This window comes from Grammomys surdaster, unplaced genomic scaffold (genome assembly GCF_004785775.1).
Source record: "Grammomys surdaster isolate TR1022 unplaced genomic scaffold, NIH_TR_1.0 165, whole genome shotgun sequence".
Classification (NCBI taxonomy): domain Eukaryota; kingdom Metazoa; phylum Chordata; class Mammalia; order Rodentia; family Muridae; genus Grammomys; species Grammomys surdaster.
Window position 1 is genome coordinate 15,636,485 of NW_021604613.1, and position 4,842 is coordinate 15,641,326.

Consider the following 4,842-nt stretch of genomic DNA (forward strand, 5'->3'; position numbering starts at 1 on the left):
CTCTCTCTCTCTCTCTCTCTCTCTCTCTCTCTCTCTCCCCCTCCCTCTCCATTCTTACACACATAGGAAAAATTTTTTTTAAAACCTGTATTACATAGAAAATATTTCCCACCTTCCATTCATGTTGGCCTTCATAGCACGCGTGGCCCCTTAATATAACAATTTGAGCTTTTAATCCATTGTTGCTTCTTTTAAAATTCCTTTTTACAAAATGACTTAGGGACATTTAATGGGGATGTTGCATGTTTAACTGCACCTCCTTTGTACACTAGTTTCACCATCATTAAACTGGTAATTGTTTAATAACTAGAAACTGTAACACCATTCACAGATGCCTAAAAAGTAATTTCACTTTTTTTCCTCCCACAAGCATGGCATGTCTTTCAGGGTCCTCTAAATTCAGTATTAAATGATGTCACTTGTCATGAAAGCAAGCTCCATCCAAACATAGCCTGTGCTAACTGGCTCAACCATCTTATATTTTGAAGACCGATGTCTTTCGTGAATATTTAAGTTTTCTTTAGCGTGAAGCTCTGAGCACCCATTGCCACTACCCCAGTGGGAACTAAGCTTAATTAACAAGATCCTCTTTCCTAGGAACATAACCACAAGCAGCTATGTATCCCATCATCTTTTTTTGTTGTTGTTGTTCCATGTAGAATAGTGGGTTCCCATGGCCCCAGCTTATCTAGGTACACAAAATGGAGATTTACATATTCCATGGCATGTGTGCACATTGCTATGAATTCTCCTGTTATCTATATGTTACCCACTTGTTATGGTTACCTACCTGTATATATACTGATGCCAGATGGCATGTTCCTTATGCCCCATGTTTTCTTCTATGAAAAGTAAGTGCTTCTATGAAAAGTACTGTGGTGTTCAGCTCACTGCCATCGCCTCCAGCCACTCACTGCATTGCTCCCGTTGCACAGCTTAGCCTCAGATATTTAACTGTAGAGATAAACATCATGCAATGTTCTTTATCTCCTTCACTTTTGCCTTTACTGGCTTTTATATTCTGACTGCAAAGAGTCCTGCTATCTATGAATTCTTGAGCTGAACTGAATACTTTTGCCTCTAAACTGTAAGAACCTCCTCAATTAGGTAGAAAATAATGATTAGAAATTTTCCCCACTTCTGAGGGCCATTTCTATTCAATCTTTAAAAAAATACTTTCAATTCTAATTTTAAGGCTATGCATTATTACCATAGAGTTAGATTTTGCTAGTTTTCATTTATATAATATTCCCTAAAAGTAAATTTGATCGTATGAGCTTCTGAATAATCTAATATCATTAACTACAAGCATAAAGGGACTTCTCTTCTTTTGTGGATAAGCTGAGGAGAGCAGAGTAATCTTCCTGTCTGAAGAATACACAATGGTCAGCCATGCATTCTACATGCTTTAGTATCTCCCCCTTTCCCATCAGCTCCTTCAAGTTTTTATCACCATGTTTTTAAGGGAGAGATTATCACAGAACAGTCTACTTTCAATGTCCCAGTCATATGACTTTCAAAGCCATTGCCTCATCCACTGGACCAGTGCATGGCAGTTAGCAGTATTAGCATCTATAAGCTTTAGTTTGGTTAAAAGTTCCTTCAGCACATATGCATGTTTATTTCCTCCCCTCCCTACAAGGAAAAAAAAACCCAACAGGCAGAGTCCCCTCCCTCTTATTTAGTGAGCTTGAATTGTGAAGTGTGACTTTTGTTCTACTGTGTTCAGACTGACCTAAGCATTAACCCCTCTCCCTCTCCTTGTTTGCCTTTGCTGAACACAAGGATGCTCTCTCTGGCTTTGAGTGGCAAGTCAGACCCTCCTTGACAGAAGTCTGCTAGTAGGGGTTGGCAGTTTGAAAAGTAATACGAGGAGGGTTAGTATAAAACTGAGATAACAGTTCATATTTTGAGATGCTCATTATTAATTCCAGTATGAAATGATTTGCACTTGTTATTAACACATTAAGACAGCCAAGGAAAAATTAGAAGGTGACTCAACAGGAGACATTCAAATGTGGAAGGTACAAAAAAATAACCACAGAGGGAAACTTTTTCCTAATCATCTGAGTCCACGTTTAAGTAAGATTCATCCATTTTAAAGGTTGATTAGTTGGTTTTTTTTGGGGGGTATATATTTATTAATTAAATTTGTTTTCAACTGATACATAAAAATGTGAAAGGCATACTTAATAATGGAGTATCATACATGAATTGTTTTAATGTTCTAAATAGTCGATATAGTCGAATAAACTGAACTGTCATCTCTTGAGAAATGTGTTACAGTGTTATGGCATATCGAAGGCGTAAAGCTGAGCACATATTTCAAGAGCATCTTAAGTAATTTAGCATTTTATCATAAAGCAGTAGATAAACTGCAATGAGGCAGAGGTTCATATCCTTGACTTTGAAGAGAAGCTATTTTCTACAGCTTGAGAAAAAGACATTTATAATCTAAGAAAAAGCATATGTCACACATTCTGACCTGTGTGTGTGTGTGTGTGTGTGTGTGTGTGTGTGTGTATTTCTGTATATCTGCATGAGTTTATCTGTATGTTTGTATCTGTGTATGTGTATATGTATGTACATGTGTATGGTACCAATATGTGTGACTATATGTGTGTATCTATACATGTGCATATATGTATATGTATGTATGCATGTATGTATGTATGTATGTGAAGTGTGTATCTCTTCATGTTATATATCATGTGTGTATGTATTTGCATATGTATCTGTGTGCACATGTGTATGTACATATGCATGTATGTATATGACTCAGCTGAAAAGTCATAATAACTAAAAATTAAAATTTTTTGAGATTGTTGGTCACTATTTCTTTTCTCTGCTACACCATCACCTTGCTTTTGACTGTGAGGAAATAGCATGGTGAACCAGAACTCCCTGTTTTCTGTTCATTTTTTTCCATTTGAGATTGTTAAATTGTAGCACATTCACTTTATTAAATACTAGAAAGTAATTGAGAGTTTCAAGATGTCTCCCTTCCTGTTCTCCCAGTTTCTTCAGGACTTCAATTATCATGAGCTGTTTCTGAGAACAGTGCCTGTAGACCAACTCTTCTCTTAGTGCTGCTCATCATTCCGGGGGTTACCTGAAAGAAGTTTACCTAAGATCAACTGAAAAATGAGAAAGTTGATATGAGCCTGAGTTTTAAGGAAATATTTCCTTCTAGTCTAGTTTATTTTTTAAGATTCATTGAAGAAGAAATTGCCAGCTGTATAGCTGAACCATTGTTTATAACACTGTGGAGATGGAGGAAGTAAAGTATAATGTGGAGATGTTTCTATTAAGTAAGGAGAAAGAGGGGAAGTAGGAGGGGTTGCTAGTACATTTGGTCACAGCGTTTCTATCTTGAACATCAGCACATCGACATACTGTGGAAAGTTTTGTCTTCAAGAAAGTAGGAGAAAAAGGTTAAAAAGTATTAGTGACTCTGTGTAGTGTAAAGAAAAAATGTTGTAGCACATATGAAATCTATTTAATAAATAATTTAAGGAAGCACTGAAAATGTTCCTTCACGTTGAAACAGAGATTGCAGTTTGTAGGATTATTTTCAGAACATTGATAAATAAGAAACTGCATTCAACTCCTTCTCACTCTTTCCTCCAAAGTATGCAAATAAAAAGCTTTTTTTTCCCATGAGAGAGACTGTTAAACCATAGGCAGGTTTTTTTCTTTACATTTTGTTGAAATAATTATTTAAAACGGCCGCTGGTCAAGCCGACTATCTAAGCTGTGGGGGCTCACCTAGCTCAGCCGCCAAGTTCCATGGCCAGAGACAATGTGCTTGCCGCAGCTAGAAATTGCCAGCCAGAAACACCAGCCCTGGCACACATGAGACCCAGCGTGGGAGATGGTTCCACCAATCTCCCATGCTGTCTCTGAAAGGCTAAGCATTGCCCAGACCATCCAGCCATCATTTTGGGCCCGGTAGGAAAATGAGACTCTAATGCTTAAATATTAATCAAAGGCTTTATATATTTAGTAACGCTCAATAACAATATGCCCATACAATTAGTTATTTCCCAATTAGCTTACCTAAATATAAGTTGTTACCCATGTCTTCTGTCCATACCTGTGTGGTTCTCCATCCTCCTACATCTCTGTCCTCCCCAGTGCCTCCTCTTCCTTTGCCTCTTCCTCTTCTTACTCCTCCTACCTTAGCTCCTCCTACAACATTTCTTTCTCCATTTCAGCCAATTTTGTATGAAGCAAATGATTCTAGGCCTAATTGCAGTGAGCGTGTGTGGTTGGTTTGCTAGATCTGTTGAGGTTGAATTGCATTTGAACTTTCTAATAGTATGGGGTTTTTTTCAGAATCTAATAACTGACCAAGATATTTAATAATGGGAGCTTTTATTAAATTAAAAAGAAATCAGGATATATTTTTAGAAGAACTAACTTATTTTCTTTATCAGTTTTGTCTGCTTTGAGGGAAAGGGACAGAATGGAAGCGATCCCTTGAATACTTATATAGACATTAATGCCATAAGCTCAGAGCATAATCTCATTCAGCGTGGATCCTTGTTCAGAAGGTTTGGGAAGCGTCACATGGCAGTAATAACTATGCTTCTTGGTCTACAGAATAACAAATTACATTCAATGTTTTTGAGCTTCTTCATTAGTCTTATACATAATTCGTCTTTAGGTTTCCACATGATTCTTAGAACAGTTCTTAGATTGCCCACTGCCCAATCTCCCATCACCTAGCATATCTGTTAAATGCAATGTCTGGTTTTCAAATGCAGGTAGGAAAAGATGAGGGTTGAAAGACTGTATGTGTATGTGTATGTGTATGTGTATGTGTATGTGTATGTGTAT

General features: G+C 37.2%; 1 protein-coding gene across 1 annotated transcript in view; it reads left to right on the forward strand.

The window, feature by feature from the left end:
* The window catches only part of Pard3b (par-3 family cell polarity regulator beta), a 951,194-nt gene that overhangs the window by 400,975 nt on the left and 545,377 nt on the right, over window positions 1-4,842 (forward strand). The window lies entirely within an intron of this gene.